Source organism: Marmota marmota, unplaced genomic scaffold (assembly GCF_001458135.2).
Source record: "Marmota marmota marmota unplaced genomic scaffold, marMar, whole genome shotgun sequence".
Lineage (NCBI taxonomy): Eukaryota > Metazoa > Chordata > Mammalia > Rodentia > Sciuridae > Marmota > Marmota marmota.
In genome coordinates this window covers 43,994,745-44,016,786 of record NW_026000026.1, presented here as the reverse complement: position 1 = coordinate 44,016,786, position 22,042 = coordinate 43,994,745, and the positions used below count along the sequence as shown (strand labels likewise).

The 22,042-nt window shown below is 38.8% G+C and overlaps 1 protein-coding gene across 7 annotated transcripts in view; it reads right to left on the bottom strand.

The window, feature by feature from the left end:
- The window catches only part of Rin2 (Ras and Rab interactor 2), a 226,794-nt gene that overhangs the window by 170,824 nt on the left and 33,928 nt on the right, over positions 1–22,042 (bottom strand). For 5 of the 7 annotated variants that reach the window (XM_048811366.1, XM_015483365.2, XM_048811374.1 and 2 more), the window contains one exon: positions 15,294–15,409. The gene's annotated coding sequence lies outside the window, so the exon portion shown is untranslated. Of the gene's footprint in view, positions 1–7,559; positions 7,579–15,293; positions 15,410–22,042 lie in introns of those variants that run through there. The other 2 variants (XM_048811365.1, XM_048811376.1) reach the window with 1 other exon arrangement.

Below are 22,042 nucleotides of genomic sequence, written 5' to 3'. Positions count from 1 at the left end.
GGGGAGGGTGGAGGATGGGAAAGGCAGCGGAGCACAACAGACACTAGGATGGCAATTTGTAAATCAATGGATGTGTAACTGATGTGATTCTGCAATCTGTGTATGGGGTGAAGGTGGGAGTTCATAACCCACTTGAATCAAAGTGTGGAATATGATATGTCAAGAAATTTGTAATGTTTTGAACAACCCACAATAAAAAATTAAAAAAAAAAAAAACAAATATGACCTTCTAGAGTTGTGGTAAGTTACAACTCTTAGAGTGTGATTAGCCTGGCAGAAAGCTGAGAGATCGTTGAGTACAATTAAAGTGGATATCTGGTTGACTGACTTCCCTTTTCTCTGTCATTGTAAATGACTGATAATTACTTATGGTACTATTTCCCAGTGTGGTGCCCCAAAATTCTTTTCCATATTGTACTGCAGGTCTTCCCCTAATTCAATTCCATTGATGAAAAAGTTGAGGCTCAGGAAGCAAAATTATATACCCCAAATCTCAATGCCAGGCAGAGTCAGAGCTGAGATTGGAACTTGTGTGTTCTTGATTTTCACCCAAGAGCGCTATCCTCAACCACACGTCACATTTAAATTCTAATTCTGGGAAGGTTACTATGCTCTGTATTACCCCGAGCTACCACATGATTGACAGTGCAGGCCAGAGCAGAAATACCAAGGTTCTCTTGTCTCAACAGGATAAAGCTGGCAATCTTTGTTTCTGCAAGGGTTTTATTATACTTTATGGTCACTTAATGTTTGATCAGGCTTTTTGTTTGTGTGACCCAGTTCTGATTTTCAGGTCAACCATGTCCAACCTTTTACCAGGGTGTCACTGTTTTTCTTTTGGCATTTCCATTTCTAACTCTCCACGCTAAAAGACTTATAAGAAATCTGAGGTCTAGGAAGGTAAAATTAGTTTCCAAATGCTACCCAGGGCTCAAACTAAAATTTGATCTTCTAATACCCTGTTTTCCCTATTTAACTGGCCTAGCTATTTGCCCCTGCTCATAAAGTGTTGTAACTACTTGCACAGGTTTTACTCTAAATAATAAAAAAAATTAGAGTTCTCTTTATTGCAGATAGCAGACAAAGCACTCTCAGGTTAGGTGATATCAGATGAAGGCAGAATCATGTCTACCCTTTGTGGGTGGGTGGTGGGTCAAAGCTGTCAGTGAGAAATGTTACAAATAAGTGGAAACCTATTGATAATAACTGAGTTGATTAAGATATGACTTTAGGAATGTCTTTAGAAATCTAGTCTATGAAGAAAAATCCCTTGGCTTGAAATTTTTTGATGTCATAATCAAGTAGTTTAGATAAAAATGTTTGAAATAAGTGAATCTGTTCCAAGGTTTTCAAAACTGCATCCACAGACACTATGCATATGCCATAGGCAAAGGGGCTGTGATCAACTCTTAAGTCTGTTTCCTAAGAGCAGAAGAGTGCCCCAAAAGCTGCTGCTGCTTCTTCTTCTTCTTCTTCTTCTTCTTCTTCTTCTTCTTCTTCTTCTTCTTCTTCTTTGTGTGTTTTATTTTATTTTATTTTTCTTTCATACATGACAATAGTGGATTGCATTACATTCATTATTATCCATTCACAGCACAATTTTTCATAACTCTGTATATAAAGTATGTTCACACCAAATTATGCCATTAACATGAGCTCTCTTATTGATTTTTTTGCATAATTCTTAATACATCTTTATACCACAATTTATCATATCTCTGTTTGTATATAAGGTATGTTGACACTAAATTCACATCTTTATACATGTATTTTGTATAATAGTGACCATCTCCTTCCACCATCCTTGCTATTCTCCTTCTCCCTCCCTTTCCCTCTCATCCTTATTCCCTATTTAAAGGTAATCTTCCTCCCCTGCTCTCTCTCCCTACCCCACTTTGAGTCACCCCCCTTATATCAGAGAAAACATTCGGCATTTGTTTTTTTGGGGATTGGCTAACTTCACTTAGCATAATCTTCTCTAATGCCATCCATTTCCCTGCAAATGCCATGATCTTATTCTTTTTTAGTTCTGAGTAATATTCCATTGTATATAAATGCCACATTTTTAATCCATTCATCCACTGAAGGACATAGATGTCCTTCTATGTCCTTCTATGTGGTTGGCTCCACAGTTTAGCTATTGTGAATTGTGCTGCTAAAAACATTGATGTGGCTGTGTCCCTGTAGTATACTGTTTTCATGTCTTTTGGGTATAGTCCTAGAAGAGGAAAGCTGGGTCAAATGGTGGTTCCATTCCCAGCTTTCCAAAGAATCTCCATACTGCTTTCCAAATTGGCTGCACTAGTTTGCAGTCCCACCAGAAATGTATGAGTGTACCTTTTCCCCCAGCATCCTCGCCAACACTTATTGTTGTTTGACTTCATAATGGCTGCCATTCTTACTGAAGTGAGATGGTATCTTAGAGTAGTTTGGGTTTGCATTTCTCTGATTGCTAGAGATGATGAGCACTGTTTTGTATATTTGTTGATTGATTGTATATCTTTCTTTTGAGAAGTGTCTGTTCAGGTCCTTGGCCCATTTATTGATTGGATTATTTGGGGGTTTTTTGGTGCTTATCTTGTTGAGCTCTTTATATACCCTAGAGATTAGAGCTTTATCTAATCTGATAGATAAATTTTTACCCCTCACCCCTGTGTGAGGGGTAAAAATTTGTTCCCAGGATGTAGGCTCCCTGTTCACCTTACAGATTATTTATTTTGCTGAGAAAAAAACTTTTTAGTTTGAATCCATCCCATTTGTTGATTCTTGGTTTTAATTCTTGTGCTATAGGCGTCTTATTAAGGAAGTTGGAGCCTAGCCCCACGAGATGGAGATTAGGGCCTACTTTTTCTTCTACTAGACACAGAGTCTCTGGTTTAATTCCTAGATCCTTGATCCATTTTTGAGTTAACTTTTGTGCATGGTGAGAGATAGGGATTCATTTTCATTTTTGACGCATATGGATTTCCAGTTTTCCCAGCACTATTTGTTGAAGATGCTATCCTTTCTCCAGTGCATGATTTTGGCACCTCCCAAAAGCTTCTTAACCAAATGAGACATTTGTCTTTTTTAATAGTGGATTCACCTTTGTTCTACGACATACAGGTGAATTCACATAAAGGTGAATCCATGGATCGCTGCAAACCATACAAACCCCCAAACTGAGGATTCATTATTTCTCCCAAAGGAAGATGCTACAACCACTTTTACCCTGCTCCCACAGCTGATACTAGTCATGGGCATGCTAGGTATCTTGCTTATGTATGACCAACTAGTTTCCCAGAGGACTCTGTGGTCTAGCGTGCTCTAGAGGAAGCGGCCAGTGATGAATCACAGTGCCCAGCAGTGACTCATTAACTAAAAGAAAAGATGGAGTGGGGGGAAAAAGCAACTAAAACCTAAAACCACACACAAACTCACGCATGAAACGTTACCCCACTGTGCATGCCAGGGTAACTTCTGCTTTTTCAAAGTCCAAAAAAAAAGAAGAAAAGCAAATTTTCAAAACAGAGCCTAATAAATCTATTGATGGCAAAACTGAACCAGTATAATATCACATATAGTTTCACAAAGAAGTGAATTATTTTCAGTGAAGCTGGTGTTTGTCATAAGAGGAGCCGATAGAGTCGATATTGCCTAATCTCAAATATTCCTTTGTATACCTTGTTTCATTTTCATTGAATTTATCAAACTTAAAAATTTTTAACTTTTGCTTAAATTACCTTTCCTTCATGAATAGAATTCTTGCCTCACTGTAGGTCTTCTCTTAATTAGCATAATTTGATTTCTCAGTCATAAATTATCTAGGAATCCTCAATACGGGAGTAAAATTAGGCTCATCAGAATCAAATGAAAAAGCAAATAAAAAAAACAAACTAAAAGCAAGCTTCAAAGTTTTTGGGATCAGTCCTTTGAAATCTGAAATCTGACATGACTAACTTGACAAAACATACTATGAAGTTAATATTGGTTAGGATTTGGTTTATTCTGGCACCAGTGATGGACAAGTAGATTTTAAAATTGGTGTAGAACAGGGATTGAATGACTTTAACAGTGAGGGGAGGAAGGAGAGGCTTTGGGTAGATGTCTTGGATGGGAGAAGGTGTTGTGAGCGGTCACTATGGTAATTTGTAGTGATATCAAGAAACAAACATATCACCTTTTGGGAGAAGGTCATTTCAATGAGTGAAAAGGCGAACTCAGGCTTGTGGAAGAACTGAGGAGGAGAAAGAGGAAAGATGGATGGGGTGAGTGTACAATATGGCCATCCATCCATGTATCCAGATGCTACAGAGAGCTGGCTCCAAGGCACATAGCTGGTTAGGTTTTAAAGTGAATTATTTTGTTTGATATTTTCCACATCTAGGAGTCTTCTCCGACCAAGCAACCCAAATCAGTAAAACCTTTACTTTGTATTTTACTGTGTGACTTCTCAAACACACATTTGCCCTCCAGTTGCCAATAAAAACATAACAAAACACTACCAGGAACAGTAATTCGGTCTCAAATATTTGTTCTCCGTATCCTGCATTTAATAATACCATTTTTCAGTTCTGACCTACTTAACACATTTTGTCACTTATTAGACATAAATCACCCATTGGGAAGTCATGTTATAAACATTCTGATTTTCTATAGTTTATCTGTCTCATATTTTCAAATTTTGAAATTTCTAAAACACGTTGAGACCACACCCCAGACAATAAAGACACATTATTTTCCAGTTGAAAATTTTCAACATTTTGGTTATAAATTTATGCATTGCAAGTTTGTTATTGAAAATTAGATAATACAGATTTAAAAATCTACAGGTCTATTTGTTAATCTTCAAATTAACAAATTCAAGGATATCCTTCCAGAACTTTTATGTAACCATCTATCTCTGCATCTTTGTTGTGTTTTATTTCATTTTGTAATATTTATTACAACCTAAATATATTGTGTATTTATTTGCTTTATTAGTATCATTCATTTCTATTTGTGTGCATGGGTGTGTGGTACTGGGGATTGAACCCAGGACCTTGCCCAGGTAAGGCAAGCACTCTATCAACTGAGCTATATCCCTAGCCCCAGTATCATTCATTTCTCCCACTAGGATGGGAATCTCTTTAGGGGAATGTGCTTTGCTATTTTTGTTCACTGCTAAACCCTACCTACCCTCATGTAGTGTCTGGGACATTGTGTCTATAAGGATTTTATAAAGGAATAAGAGAATAAATAGTTGGTGCTCACTAAATATTTGAATAACTAAAAGCCAGTTAGAAAAAGCCACCTGATCTTAAATCAGGAGATGACAAAAGGATCAGACATCTTTCCTTTCCACATCATTTTATCTGTGATTGGTTGATTAGTCCAATTGATTTCTGTTATAACTCAACAAATAGCTACTAGCATGTATTTGGTTCACTTATTCTATGAAAAATGATAAAAGTAGTGAGTTTGGTGGTGGCGAGGAGACACTTAGAAATGGGGCTGATTGTACAGGTGACCACCCTGGAGTAGGGTGAACTGGCAAGTCTGTCAGGGAACACATGTGTACCTGGGTTCCTGCTGAATCCCTCTATCCTCACAGTCGGACCCTATACTGTTAGGAAAACACATAGCAAGTGATTCTCAATCATATACAGAGAGAAAAGGTTGAGGAAGCTGAGTAACTTCTGCAGGAACTGAGGAAAGGAAAATAATAAAAAGCACTTTCATATCTCTCTTTATCTACCATCTGGACCCTTTAAGTCACCAATTTCCCATTCACAGACAAAAAGTAGTCAAGGAAGTTTGTCTTGATTTAATAAAGATCCATTGTGCTGTTGCCAGACAATGACTATTTCTGGCAGAAGATTTAAAATCTGATCCGATCTTGCCCTTCCTTTTGATTCTTTTAGTGAATATGCCCAACGCTATGAGACAGTTCCTGAGTGTGCCGTTCAGGTGGGGGTGGGGAAGTGACGGGCGCTAGAATAGCTTATTAACTTTTTATTTGAAAATGATTTTGAACTCATAGGAAAAATTAGAATGTTCCGAACTCTCACCACTCAATAAGAAGAAAATAACAGAACAGAAAATAAGCAAAAGGCATGACCAGACATATCACCAAAGAAAGCATATGAATGACAAGCCTGGGGAAAGATGCTCTGCACCATGAATCATTAGGGAAATGCTAATACCACTATAAGATGCCACTACATTCTTATCACAATGACTAAAGTAAAAAAGGCTGAGGATACCACCTGTTGGGGAACACAAAGAGAGACTGAAACTCTCATACACAGCTGCTGGGGTATAAACTGGTATATCCTCTTTGGAAAAGAGTTTGGCAATTTTATAAAGAAAGAAGCATATACTTACCATGTCACCTAGAAACATTACTCAAAACAACTACACATAAAAACTTGTATGTGGATGTTCATAGCAGCATTATTCATAATAATAAAACTAAAAACAATCCCAATGTCTACCAACTGAAAAATGGATAGGCAAAATGAGATATATTCATACAATGAAACACTAATCATTAGTCTAAAGGGAACAAACTATTGGTACCTTGATAACATTATGTTGAGTAAAAGTAGTTTGTCACTAAAAAGCCATCTGTTATATGATTCTATTTACATGAAATTTCTAGAAAACTGCATAAATTTATTAAATCACTCATGTGTATACCTGGGTGAATGTTATGATATGTAAACATAACCAAATGATGCTGTTTTTTAAAAATGGGAGCACGGTTATGTACTATGTTTTTTCATCTACTCAAAATTATTACCCCAAAAGAGTTTTACATCAGCTCTTTCTATTTTTTATTTTTATTTTTTTACTGACTGTATAATGATTGGAGGTATTTAGCTTCTGTTGTCCTCAGTTTTAAAAACAATATATTCCTTCCATCCATTCCTCAAAACCTCTTCAACATCCTATAACAAATGCTACATGTCTCCTCACCACCCACCATTCCCAGATATGTCTAGGGCTTCCCTCCACAGATCCCCATGACTACTCTTCCTGATTCTCTAGGAATAGGAGCATATTTGGATCACTCATGAGTAGTCCATAAATGCCAGGGGGTCATTGCCACTTGAAACCAAAGAAGGATGAGAGTTGTGGATACACACCCAGCTCCCTCACTCCTTGGGTGAAAACAACCCTGCAATGAATTTATACCATCTCCCAGATGTCCCAGTAGGACTGAGCCCCAGGTGCCCACAGTAGGAACCTGCTCATTAGCATTACAGATGCTCCTTAACTTACAACGGGATCACATCTCATCCATAAAGTGAAAATACCATAAGTAAAAAATACGTTTAAAAGTCGGGTGCGGTGGCACATGCCTGTAATACCAGCAATTAGGGAGGCTGAGCAGGAGGATAGTGAGTTCAAAGACAACCTCTGCAGATTAGTGAGACACTTAGCAACTCAGTGAGACCCCGTCTCTAAATAAAACACAAAATAGGGCTGGAGATGTGGCTCAGTGTGTGGCCGAGTGCCCCCGAGTTCAATCCCTGGTACCAAAAAAACCCAAAAATTAAAATGAAAAAAAAATGCATTTAATACACTTATCCTACCTTAGCAACACAGTCCACTGTAGAAAACATTAGTTGTTTTCTCTCATGTTCTGTTGGGAGTCGCCCCAGCTCCAAAGACTAACTTCCCCATCCCCTCTGAGAAGAGCCGTCCAATGGTGAGCCCTGCTGGCTCACATGATCCTTACCCACCCATCAAAAAGCACCCCATGCCAATTGTCAAACCCTTCAACCATTAAACTGTCATAACTGTCAAACCACCCCTGGCTCTATAAATATGCAGAGCTGTTGGGCATTTTCTCCAATGAAAGCCTTGTTCATTCTTTCATGTTCTATGGCTGACTGGGAGCTCTGCCCCACTGCTGCTACCCAGAATCTCAAGAGAGTGTTGTACTGCACATATTGCTAACCCAGAAAAAGGTCAAAATTCAAAATTCAGTGTATCATTTCTACTGACTTTTACCCCATCATAAGTCAAGGTATGAGTCAGGAATTATTGGTTGCTTTCCCTTCCATATCCACCTCTTTCTATTCCCACAATCCTTCCTGGAAGGAATTTACCAAGTGAATTACTTGCATCTAAATCTTTAACTCAGGGTGGCTTTTGGGGGGGGGGACCTCAAAATAAGACACCACCAAAAAGTGACATTTATTAATTGGCTCATATATTTGGTACTTTCCACTCATTCCCTGTGAATTTATACAGATGGAAACCACTGAGTACTTAGGCATTTTAATGGTATTAACAAGGCATATGATTTCATTTGTAATTTAATGAGAATGCTCTATCAGGGCAAATAAGGGGGCATCATGAAGGTACTGATCTTGGGGTCTGTGCTCATTTGCCTGTTTGCTTGGACAATCCATGCTGCAATACAAATAATTTATGAGACATTTAATGGTGCTATGTTTGGGTTTCTTCTGCAGGTCTTCTACACACAGCCAGGAACACAAAGTCATGCCACTCCTAGCATATGCTTTATGACTTAGAACTCACAAAAAGCATAACACAGCAAGCCTTTTCCATGATAACTTGGAAAAAGTCCTGCAAATTTATGTCTGCAAATTCCAACCAATATGAAAGTTTTGCCTCTTCTTCTTCCAGCTAAATTTTATCCATGCCAGATGAGAGCGCCAAGGTATTGAGAGAAGCAAAGAAATGACATTTTTATGGAATTCAAAGCCTTCGCCTAAAATGTAGGAAAACATACACATCCATAAAATTGACAATTTAATTCATTCTACTTGCTGCTCTTATTTCATTCTGACAAGCTAGAGCAACTGGTGTGTGCTGATTCTAAGTCAAAGCATTTTGGGCAGCTGCTGGGGTGGTAACAGGTTGGCCTTGTGAGAGAAACAAGTTCAGCAACTGCAAACACTTCATAAGTCTAAGATGAACAAAGTCATCATACAAGATAAGCTAATTCCCAGCTAAGGTCTGAGATCATGAAGAGGTTTCTGAAACCTAAGGTTATGCAGCTTTTAATATCATTTTTTTTTTTTTAGTTTTCAATGGGACTTTATTTTTTTAATTTATTTATAAGTGGTGCTGAGAATCAAACCCAGTGCCTTACACATGCCAGGCAAGCGCTCTACCACTGAGCCACAACCCCAGCCCCCTAATATCATTTTTATCTTCCATTAATAACAAATTAAAATGTCATTAAGGATTTGGGATTTTTCCCAAAGGGATCAATAAAACTGGCTTTAAATTTCACACCATAGTTGCCTAATTTGGTAGAAGGCAGAGGAAGAATGGTATACTGCCTTACTAGCTTTAAAGTCAATAATTAAAAACTCTTCCAGCAAAGACAGAATATATTACTCTGTCCCTTGACTTAGGTTTGACCATGAGACATGCTTTGGCCACTAGAATAATTCAGAAGCGTCTGTGTGCCAATTCCAAGCTTAGGCTTTGAGAGGCCTCTTGGGTTTCTACTTGTCCTCCTCCTGGACAACAGAGGAGCCTTCAGGTGGCAACTGCCCACCAACCTGGTCTTAGGATGTACTTAGGTGTTTCTAACTTTAACTTAGCCATCAGCAAGGAACTAAGCTGGATCTAGGCCAGAAGCACAGTCATCTAGCTGAATCCAGCCTGTATTAGCCAACTCCTAGATGTGTGCATTATTCAACCAAGATCTGTCCCTCTGAGCCCAATCTACATCAGCCTATGCCGGGTCAACATTTAGTGACATGAGTGAAATAGACCTTATTTCAAAATTCTCACTGAGTTTGGGGGTGGTGGCACATATAAGAGCTGGTGAAGAGAGCAGTGGGGAAGTACAAGAAACCAAAGAAATAATGCAAAATAAACTTTACCTTCTTTCCTTCCCTGGGCTAGTGGGTAGCAAGAGACGGATTATAATTATGATGCTCACAATTGCTTTAAAAAACTTCCCCATAACCTCTTCCCCAAATATGTCAACTGTTGTGTCCCTTAGTAGGATGATTCCAAAATGCCCAATGGGACTGAGCCCAGGAGCCTACACAGTAACCTGCTCATAGTTGCAGACTGTGTGGTCTTGTTCTCCCTTCTTATCTCACTCCTAATTCACTCTGTTTCTGGGAATCACTGTCCATATAGATATCTGTACCCTAATTCTTGACCCAAACTAAGACATGGCCTCATTTTTACAAAGGAAGACTATCGCTCATGGCACAATTGAATGTGTCAGATGCCATGACACATATGACTTCACCTCTCCGAGCCTCAGTTTCCTTACCCGTAAAATGGAGACAAGAATAGCTCTTCCTTCCCTCGTGTGAGGTACGAACATGCAATATGTTTAAGACCTGACTCATGGCAAGCTTTCCATAAATGCTATTTATTTTCAAGCAAGACTTATTTATCCTTACCATCAGGCTTCCAAGGTGCATCTGCTCATGTTGGAAAGGGTGGAATAGGATTGAGAAAAATAAAAGAGAGAGAGAATATGACTAGACAAGAAATATAGTCTTTCACGTTAAATCACTTTAACATTCTCAGCCTGCTGATGGCAGCACCCACCTTTCACTAAACAGCATAGAGAACAACAAAAAAGCATTCTCCATGAGAAGCCGTAATACAAACAATATAAAAGAGGGGTGTCTAGTGGGAGATGTGAGTCAGGTTGCCCCCACACTCTTCCAACACACAAAACCCATCAGATAAAGCAAGTGGAGCCTGAAGCTGAAGGTGAGTGGCTGGAAGGCAGGAAGAAATAGTGCCCTATCAGTTCAGGCTTGTCAAATTCAGGGAGGGTCTCTTTCCACTGACCCAGTGATGAAAGAAGCTGCTTATTCTTTCCCTCCAATCAGTCTGCCAATCCCTCATCATTTGCTATCCCCAGTTGACAAGGAGAGAAAATAACAGCAAAGGAAAAGAAACTTCCTATCACCAAATGTCGACCCTGCTTTCCTGCCCATATCGCAATTCCCCCTTTCACAGACTTAGAGAGATGGAGAAATGGGGGTCACCCATGACTTTTCTATGCTGCATCTATCTCAGTCCCTTTTTACTATCCTCTTTGTTCAATCCTGTGATGTGGCTTATATCACATTATAAACCATACAAGTGGCTTTCTTTCCACCATCTCTATGGTAAGGCCTCTAATTCTCTCAGTAAAAATATTTGCATTTTAAGTGGCATTATAGGTTACAGAGACAGCCACACCTCCAAGCTCCCTGTATTTGTAAGGTGGCTTAGCAGTTCCTCCCATCAAAGGCTTAAAACTGTCATCTCTTGAATCTGGCCTGGCCTGTCACTTGCTTTGATCAAAAGAATATGACAACAGTGACATCATTTTTAAGCTCAAGCCTCAAGGGGCCTTTCATGCTATGCTGCCTCTTTGGGAGCCTTGCTGCTATGTGGACCAGCTCAGCCAACTTGCTAGAGGTTGAGAGCCATGCAGAACAGAGATGAGCCACCCCACCAAAGCCTGCCCCAAGGTCAGCTCCCCACCATCTGGCAGAGGACCAAAGAGGCACAAGGAGCCCAGAAGGCTCACTTAGACCAGGCAATCTCAGCTCATGTTGCCAACCTGCTGAACAAGGAGATAAATCAATGGCTATTAATTTTTTTAAAAAATTTTTTTAGTTGTTGATGGACCTTTATTTTATTTATTTATATGTGGTGCCTCACACTTGCTAGGCAAGCGCTCTAACACTGAGCTACAATCCCAACCCCCAATGGCTATTAATTTAAGCTAAAGATTGAGCATCCCTAATAGAAAAATCCAGAACTTTTCAGGGCATTCTTTTTATTTCAGATTTTTATGTTAGGAATACTCAATCAATAATCTATGCAAGTATGCCAAAATCTTAAAAAAAAATCCAGTGTCTTGAATACTTTTGATCCTAAGTATTTTAGAAAAAGTTTATTCAACCTGTCTTGAGTTTTGATGCAGTTTGTTAGGTAGCAAAGCTAATTGACTAGACAATAAAAATACAATTTAAGAATTAAACTTAGGGGCTGGGGTTGTGGCTCAGTGGCAGAGCAGTTACCTAGCATGTGTGAGGCACTGGGTTTGATCCTCAGCACCACATATAAATAAATAAAAAATAAAGGTGCATCAACAACTAAAAAATATTTTTAAAAAAAGAATTAAACTTAGGACTGGGATGTAGTACAGTGGTAGATTAACTAGCATATATAAGGCTCTGGGTTCAATCCCCAGTACAAAAAAATTAAACTCACTTAATATTTTGCATGAATTTTCCATCCTTCATATTTAAAAAATATGTATTATTACATCCTTATAGCTCTTAAGGGTATAGTTGAATACTGGATGCTCTGGACATTATAAATGTAGGATTTATTCCCAATTCTCAAGCAACTGCAGTAACATATATACACATACCTAAATGAAAGGTTAAAAAACACAGTTCCACAATTTCCATGAGCCAAGGCTGACCAAAAGTTACACATTTCATATTTCCACAACTCCTAGTTATTTTCTTTTGCTATAATAGAATACCAAGCTGGATAATTTATTTTTTGGTACCAGGGTTTGAATCCAGGAGTGCTCAACTACTGAGCCACATCCCTGGTCCTTTTAATGCTTTATTTTGAGACAGGGTCTCGATAAGTTGCTCAAGGCCTCCTTAAATTGCAGAGGCTGGCTCTGAACTCGTTATACTCCTGCCTCCTGAGCCTCTGGGATTACAGTTACGTACCACTGTGCTGGGCAAGACTGGGTAATTTATAAAGGAAGAAGTTTATTTTGGCTCACAGTTCTGAAACCCCAAGAGCATAGAGCAGCATCTGCCTGGCTTCTGCTGAGGGGCTCATGGTGTAAATTAGGTAGAGGTGGGGCAAGGAGGCACTTTTTCTTGCTTCAGAAAAACCCATTCAGTAATCCAGCCAGTGTCCAGAGAGAAAGACCTCAGTTCTGCAAGAAAAACATTAATCCATTTTGAAGGACCTGACCCAATAAGCCCACACCTCTTAAAAGGCCTAAACACTCTCAACACTGCCGTTTAGGGAGTCAAGCCTTCGTGTGAGTTTTGGTGAGGACAAACCACAGCATATGCCAATGTCAGTTCTCTGTCCGTGGTGTATATCTGTTTTCTCCTCCCTTGAAATTTTTCCACTTGGATGACAACCTAGTGAAATATGGTGTTTTAGAGCTCTGTTATTGTCTAGTTGCATTTTACTTAAGTTATTTATTTATACAAGTCAAACATAAAGATGTTTTATCTAACAGGAAAGACAGAGGAAGTGAGAAAGAAATCCTGGGCTTTGTTAAAGTGCATTACAGTGGGGACCAAGTCTAAAAAAATCCCTGAGCAGGCAAAACCAGTCAGGTTTCCGAAGTGACCTAAGCTTTGCTTGATTTGTAAACAGAAGTGAAACTTAACTTGAGTTGTTTCCTGTATTTCCAATGTGATAAACCAAATAAGACAAGCATATGATTTTAAACAAATGTTTTCTTTGCTTTACATCCGTCCTGTAAAAGCCCTTCCCCCTCTACTCCCCCTTATTTCCCTTGGTGAAGCTCCAGCACCACTTCTGGTTTAGAACTGTGTGATTTATGAATTGTTGATTGCTCAAACAAACTCTTTAAAATGTTATTGTGCTTTAATTTACTTTTTAACAGCCTCAAAAGACAAGCTTTCAACATCAAGATAAGGCTTCAGTATTTATATCTGAAACTATTCACATCCTTATCCTATTGTGATTACTGTCAAGAAAACTCATATTTAACACTGTCTGGGATGTATGTAGTATGCACTTACCAATTATCGACTATAGGTCAAGGTCTGTGCTCTAAGAAATGAGGTGAGGCATAGGAGAGGAAGACCAATCCCTAACCTTCAAAGGTTAAAGGAAGGATAGAAATGTCACACAATGACTATTATTTTACATGATAGAGAAAAGCATATTTTGTAACCGGAGCAGATGCCACGGGATCTAAGCTCATGGAGAGAAGATTGACAGCTTCCCAAGAGAACTTTATGTTTAAGCCAAGCTGGGAGGTATTTAACCAGGGGCCACATGAACATATTGTTGAAAGCTAGATCTCTATAGTTTTGTTCTCTTGTCCTCTTATTCCTCTAAAGTTTTGCCAGCTTACTCCAAAAGAGTTTGCTTTTTGAAAACAGTTGTGTCTGAAGGGATCCAGCTTAGGAGGTACATGGTATTGGAACAGTGATGAATCTCCCAAGCTTGAAACTGGGCAGCCCTGGGTTTGAATCCAAGCAACACATTCATTAGTGGTAAGGCTTTGGATGAGTCACTTCAGCTCACTTGACCTTCATTTTGGTACTTATAATTGAGTATAATGATATTTACCTTAATTATGTTTCTGTGAGTTTAAATGAAGAGCCCAAAAGGACAGTGTTTATTTTGCTCATGAATCTGCCATGGGGGCAGGGTTCAGCAGGGACAGATCATCTGGCACAGCTTGTCTCTGCTCTTCCAGTATCAATGTGGGGAAGGTCTGGCACCAACCTACTAAAGCCTCCCCCACATGTCAGTGGGTTGTCAGTTGGAACCCCTAAACATGGCCTCTCTGCAGCATCTGGGCTTCCTCACAACATGGTGGCTGGGTCTCCAGGGCATGCATCCCAAGACTATGAACAAGCCAAGTGGCAGTCACATCACTCTTGCCGATCTAGGCTTTAAAATCACTTGGTGTCACTTCTGCCACATTGTATGTATCAATGCAGTCACCAAGTCTTTGTCCAGATTCAAGGGGAGAGAAAGTAGACCTCCCCTCCTGATGGGGGAGTAGTAAGATTCTGGAAGAGAAGTAATAGCATCATGACCATTTTTGGAGCATATGATCTTCCATAGTGACCCAGACCAATGCCCTTTTGAGTCTCATTTTAAGATGGAGATTTACAAATCTATAAGGAAAAAAAAAACAGATAAAAAGTGGGTATGGGAGAAAGGTAATGGAAAGTGTAGGAGAAAGGGAGAGAGGAATGGAATGGGTACTATTGATAACAGCTCTGTCCCCAAGTTGCCAGCTGGGTTATTTGTTATTTTGTTATTTGTGGAGCAACATCAGTATCTAGATCACACTGTGTGGTAAGAACTAAATGAATGAACCCATTAAAATGTTTAAGCCATGCCTGGCAAGTGGTTCATGCCCGCTACATGTGGGTGACTCGACTCTATGTTTTCAGAGCTCCTAACCTGTTGATCATGGGGCAGCCCTGCTGCTACTGCATCATGACACCTGGAAGCAGCTTCCACTGCAACATCCAAAGCTATGGCACACCATCCTCCCACTCACACCGACAAGCTTGGAAACAAATATAATTCCAGAGTGCCATGCACTAGGTACATACCCCTTCAGGTATCTCTTCTCTCACGTCAATTCATCCCGACCTCCCCACCAGGCTGAAGGGCTTGCATATTTGATCTTTCTGGTTGAAGTTTAGAAGTCCAGATCTCTAGTCTCCATCTACAATACAAAGAATCCACCATTTAAGATTTGTATGCATTTCAAAACCACCATAAACAACCACACAGAGGAAGGACCTCTTCCTGACCTGGCTCTGGGAGGAGACACTGACAGATGAGAGCACAGTGTTAGCTTTTCCTTCCCATGTTGATCTATCTCCACCTCTGCACCAGGAAACTGTGGAGGGGGGCTTCCTTGACCAGAATGCTTTCTAAATTTCATGCTGATGCTCAAATTTGAAAAATTCCAAATGGTTTTTCATTTGTTTTAAAGACCATTCTGTCATCTCTGTCATTTAGTGACAATTCAGATTTTCCCTTACACCTTTGCATCACTCAGCTCCTTCTAAAAGGGCCCCACAATCTTCCAGTCTAGGTGCCTGAATATGAAATTCCCACATTACCTCATATTTAATTTTAACTATTTCTATTAACTCTCTACCCTTTTCAAAATACCTAAGTCCATGAATGCAGTCATTCTGCTTGCAAACAAAGAAAGCAAAATACAATTATTAGATCACAGCTCAAGTTCTCTTTGACCATCACCACTAATACCCAGATCCTCAGCAGAGGTGGACACTGTTTTAATCTGGGTTATATCTTTCTATGTTGTTCTGTGTATTCTAGCATTCAATCACACACACGCACACACACACAATTTCTTTTCTAAATAAATGTCTACCATTAATTTAGTCTCCTCACTTGTTCCATTCTCAGGATGTCTTATCAAACTCTCTGACCACTGTCTCAGGTCCTCTGTGTCTGCCTACAACTATATTTTTTGTTTGTTCTAATTAGTTATACATGACAGTAGAATGCATTTTGACACATCATACATAAATGGAGTATAACCTCCAACTCTCCACCAACATATTCCTGGCACCCTGCAGATGTAACATACATCTCTTCCTTCAGGTCTAGGTCCCTGTTAGGTTTCTGTTCTGGAAAATCCTCCCTGGCCCTCTCTGGTTACTTGAGAAGATTCAGTTCTCAGGCCTCAAAGCAAAATATTTGGACTTGAGTTCCAGATGAATCTCTCAGACAAATTAACTTTGGATCCTCGTGTATATAATGAGGTGATTATATTAGCAGTTATAACCTGCCTGATAGCAGTGATTATAATCTATCTCACAGGATCGTCCTACACAGCCACATCAATGTTTATAGCAGCTCAATTCACAATAGCTAAACTATGAAACCAACCTAGGTGCCCTTCAACAGATGAGTGGATAAAGAAACTGTGACCTATATTCACAATGGGATAATATTCAGCCTTAAAGAAGAATGAAGTTATGGTATTTGCTGGTAAATGGATGGAACTGGAGAATATTATGCTAAGTGAAATAAGTGAGGCCCAAAAACCAAAGGCTAAATGTTTTCTCTGATATGCAGATGCTAATTCACAATCAGAGGTAGGGGAAGAATAGAGATATTTTGGACTAGACAGAGGGGACTGAAGGGAGGGGAGAGGGCATGGAGGTAGGAATGATAGGATAATTCATTATCCTATGTGCATTCATGATTACGTGACCTGTGCAAGTCTACAACATGTACAACCAGACGAAAGAGAAGTTATACTCCATTTATGTATGATGCGTCAAAATGCATTCTACTATCATGTATAACTAATTAGAACAAAAAATATATTTTAAAAAGATTGTCCTTAATTCTAGATAGGGTAGAGGGGTGGGAGGGAAAAGGAAGGGGCAAGGTATTAGCAAGCATAGTGGAATGCGATAGACATCATTATCCAAAGTACATGTATGAAGATATGAATTGGTGTCAACATACTTTATATACAACTAGAGATATGAAAAATTGTGCTGTCTATGTGTAATAAGAATTGTAATGCATTCCGCTGTCATTTATTTTTTAAAAAACCAATTTAAAAAAAAGCAAACAGATTGTCCTAAAGATCAAGAAAAATAATCCACGAAATACACTGGCTCATTGAAGGCTACTCTGTAAATGGTTATAGTAATATCAAATACCACCACCATTAACATCGTCACCTTTTTCAGAAACATTTAAATCCCACTCCTCTTCCTTTCTCCTTCTCCTTCTTCTTTTCTGTTTATTTTGAGATGAATTATCACTATGTTGCCCAACTGGCCCCAAATTCCAGGGCTGAAGTGACCCTCCAGTCTCACCTTCCTGAGTTGCTGGGACCACAGGCCCATGTCACCACACTGAGCTTAAACTTTCCTTCTTGATCCAGATTTTCCTCTGAACTCCCACTTCACAAATAGAACTACTGGAAAATATTCTTAATAAACTCTAAGCTTCATTTATATCACTTTACAACACGTTCTAATAGATAAGATTTTGAATTTAATGTATCATCCCACTATATTCAGGATGGGCTGCACAATGGCAGATGAAGGAGAGCCGGTGAATAACATCAGGTTTCCTTTTGAGGAACAGAAATTCTACTTCTTCTTTCCTAATGTTGTTTCTGTTACCGAACTTAAAAAGTGTGTACAAATTAAATAGGCATAAATGCTCAATATTCTCACTGTTATACAGTTATAAAATCAAGCACAATTCTAAATTGTATAAGTACAAGGATGTAAATCAGTACCAAAAAAACAACTTGGTTCACTTAATGCAATGAACGACATTTGTCCGTAATTAAGTCATTGCACACCAATATGGTGGAGTTGTGCCTTCTATGAGGGAAAGGGCTCAAATAAGAGAATAAATCATTAATTACCTGAAAGCTGATATGCTCTACTGGAGAGGCTTGGGGTAGTGATTTGCCTATCTGAACTATCATGAAGTTTTCTTTCATTTATTCACCTTCAGTAGATTTTGGTTTACCTTGGCTTTAGGCAAAAACATTATCTATATCTAAACCCTCCTCTGTCCCTGCATACCCCGCAACAATCCTAATTGGGATGACTTAGTCTGGAAGAAAATAAAATTAAACAACATCAAACCCAAAGGCAGTCATGTAACTGCAGAACTTGGTTGCAAAGTTCAAATTTTCAGGGGTTCTCAGCTCTGGCTACACATCTGAAAAGCTTCAAGCCTGCACCAAACACAAGGTTACATCCCAAATTAATTACAGAAGAATATCTGCACGGGGAACCCTTACAGCCCTGTTTTCAAAGCTCCCCAGACGATTCCAATGTGGCAGAGGTTGAGAATGGGTGACTTGGTGATTTAAGACTTTCAAGCTCATTTGTTTTCCATCCACAGTGATAAACATATTTTATACCACAATCCATACCCTAATACATACATGTGAAACAGAAACACTTTATAAAATAATACTTAGCTCTTAGCACCAATCATACGCTCTGATTTTTCCCATTCCCTTCACTTTGGTTTAAAACAATGTTAGAGTTGGGTATGGTGGCACCCTATACTTCCAACTATGTGGGTAGCTGAGACAGGAAGATCACAAAAGTTTGAGACCAGCCTGGGCAACTTAGCAAAATACCGTCTCAAAAATAAATAAGTAAATACATAAAAGGGTGGTGGGGCTAGGGATGTGGAGATGTCACTCAGTGGTAGAGTACCTCTTAGGTTCTCTATGTATGTTTAATCCCTGATACTGAAAAAATTTTCAATTTAAAAATAAATAAAGCAATGTTCAATGTACTCAGCTTTACCAATCAAGGAGTAAAAATTCATTAGAGGTTAAGACCCAGTTTAAAAACATTGCTCTAGATATACAGAACATAATCTGATAAATTATTCAAGATTATGCCCTGAAATAAAAATGTATGCCAAAAATTCCCCCAAGAATATATGAATCTCTGAGAATAAGTCCTTATTTATAGATGCCCATTTTTAACAGTTGTATTATATGCCAAATTCTTCATTTTGTGAAGTAGGAAAAGGTCAAATTCATGTACGCTTTCCCTCTTGTAGGTACACATGACTGTGTTTGTTCTGCTTTGCCCACTAGCTGCTATTTCATATCTATATTTTCATGCATAATTTTGTCTATTTGAAAAAAATCCTTAAACAATTGCATTGTGGACCCTTAAACTTAGAATGATGCTGTTGCCCTGGGTGCTGTTTGGGGCACTGGTGTTAGTTTTTCTTTGCCCACACACCATGGTGCATCCCAGCATGTGGCAGGATGCAGGTCTTTGTATCAATACTCGGCTGAGTTTTAGCATTCTGGCACATATTTCCAATTGGAAGTTAAGACAATGGCCCTCTAGGGAGTCTGATAAAAAGCACATATGGCCTCACAGAGGAGATTTGCGGTCACTAGTAGTATCTTAATAGTTATGCATCTTTCTAGCCTAGAACCCTTCCACCATGGGGTTCTCTGGTTTCAGGTCCCCAATGCCCTTACTTCCCACATAAGCAAAACAAAATTAAGTATTGCTCCACAAGACACGGTTTGTATGAATGTTGCCACGGTAGCATTCAGAAGCGTTTCAGAGCTTTTTGAGGATCCGAGAGGAGGGCACCCCACGAGGTACAATGCTATTAGTCAACTTCCAAAGGGGTTTTGGCTTTAAAAAACAATAAAAAGCCAAACCCAAACAATATTAGAGAGAGAGAGAGAGAGAGAGAGAGAGAGAGAGAGACTCACTAAACTGGACTTACACTGACTACATATGACATATGCTATAAAATCTTACATAAAACACTTGTAATGCTGGCCGCTTAAAACATGTTTTATATAAGAAAACATAACCATGTATTAAAATGAGAAACAGGCTGAGCCTTCCCTCTGAGTCAGGGTTGAGCAGCTGGAACAACTTGGGAAGCTGTCCCAGCCTTTTGGGGGTAGTGTCAGAGTGTGCATACAAGAGCATTTCTTTGGCAAAGGGCATCTGCTTTAGATTGTTACTGAACTTGAACAGGGTTATGTTTCTAAGAGAAGTGCTCATTCCTTCCAAACTTGCTTACGTGCATCAACAAACTAGAACTTCTATAAGGACCACTTTTTTGAGGGGTGGATATTCTGTATACACTTGCACTACTCTCGCGATTGTTAATGGTGATCATGGGTATATTACTGTGATGGGCTGAATGTGTTCCCCAAATTTAATGTGTTAGAAAGTTTGTTCCCAGTTCAGTAGTATTGAGAAGTGGGCTTTTGGGAGGCAGCTATACCATGAGGACTGTGAACTCATGAATAGATTAATCCACTTATGGATTCACATTTTAATAGATTTGGGGGAGGTATTATAAAAGTGATCTCTCTCTGGCCCACTTGCTATCTTACCATGTGATACCCTCTGTTATGTTATGATGCAGCAAGAAGGCCCTCATCAGATGCCAACCAGATACTTCTCCTCAGCCTCCAGAATTATGAGCTAAATGTACCTTCCTTTTTTTTTTTTATAAATTTTCCAACTCAGGTATTTTGTTATAGCAATAGAAAATGGATGAAGAACATTATTTTCTTTGATCTCTTAAAGGAGGTAAAATTGGTTAGGTTCATTCCATCTCTGTGTATCCAAGCTTCACAGATTAAAAGACTGAGTTACCAATTTGATTAATTTTTATTGGTACTGTCCTTGTCATCTTCCTGAGTGGATCATGGTGTTATCTCAGTGTAAGAATTTATTCACTCACTACAAGTTTCTTCTATCATTCCAATCCCCTGTATGTAGTTCCTTACCTACAGATGCCTCAGTATCCACAATTTGGAACTCAAATCTAAGCTTGTTCAACTTTTCTCACAGCTTTTACTACTAACTCTGTATTCCCAATTTTAGAAAGTATTAAAATATCATTCTATAATACTAATAGACAGCAAAGTGTGCAGTCACACAAAGTAAAACAGGTTTCTTTATTGTAGGATTTCTGGAGCATTCATGCTAGCGTAATCAAAAAGGGTTACAATATGTTTCAGCATATCCCCAAATACTTTGAATTTTTATTCCTTAAAATCTCAGGATTAGGCCAGTTGTGAAAGATGCTGTCCTGGAGTACTTTTCTCTCCTACTTTTTTCTCTCTTTCTTTTTACCTTTAAATTACTTGCATGTACGTTTGTCAGCTTTCTGTTACTATAACAAACACCTAGGATAATCAGCTTATAAAGAGAAAAGGTTTCTTTTGGAACACAGGTTTGGAGGTTTCGGTCCATGATTGATCCCATTACTTGAAGGCCTGTTGTGAGGCAGTACATCACAGAAGGAGCCTGTGGTGCAGCAAATCCATTTATTGCTTATCAGGGAAGCAAAAGAGAGTGAGAAAGAGGCATGCCCCCTAATGACCTAAAGACCTCCCACTAGACCCCACTTCTTAATGGTTCAACCCCCTCACAATAGCCCCACATTGGGAACTAAACCTTTAACATGCAGGTCTTTAGAGACATCAAAGATCGAAATTACAGCATAAACCATCTTTCTGAGGAAGAAGTGAAAGAGAAAGAGTAATATTCAAAGAAAACCCTGCTGTTCTTTTAGAGTTAAGACCTATTTTTGGCTGTCCAGTACAGCAGCCACCAGCCATATGTGCTTTTGATTACTTGAAGGGTGGCAAGCCCAAGCAGATGTGTGTTTTAAGTAGAAAATACACACAAGGTTTTAAAGACTTAAGAAAATAAAACGTAAATAATTTCAATAAAAATTTTCATATTAATCACATTTTGAAATAATTTGAAATATGCATATGTTGCCATATATATATATATATATATATATATATATATAA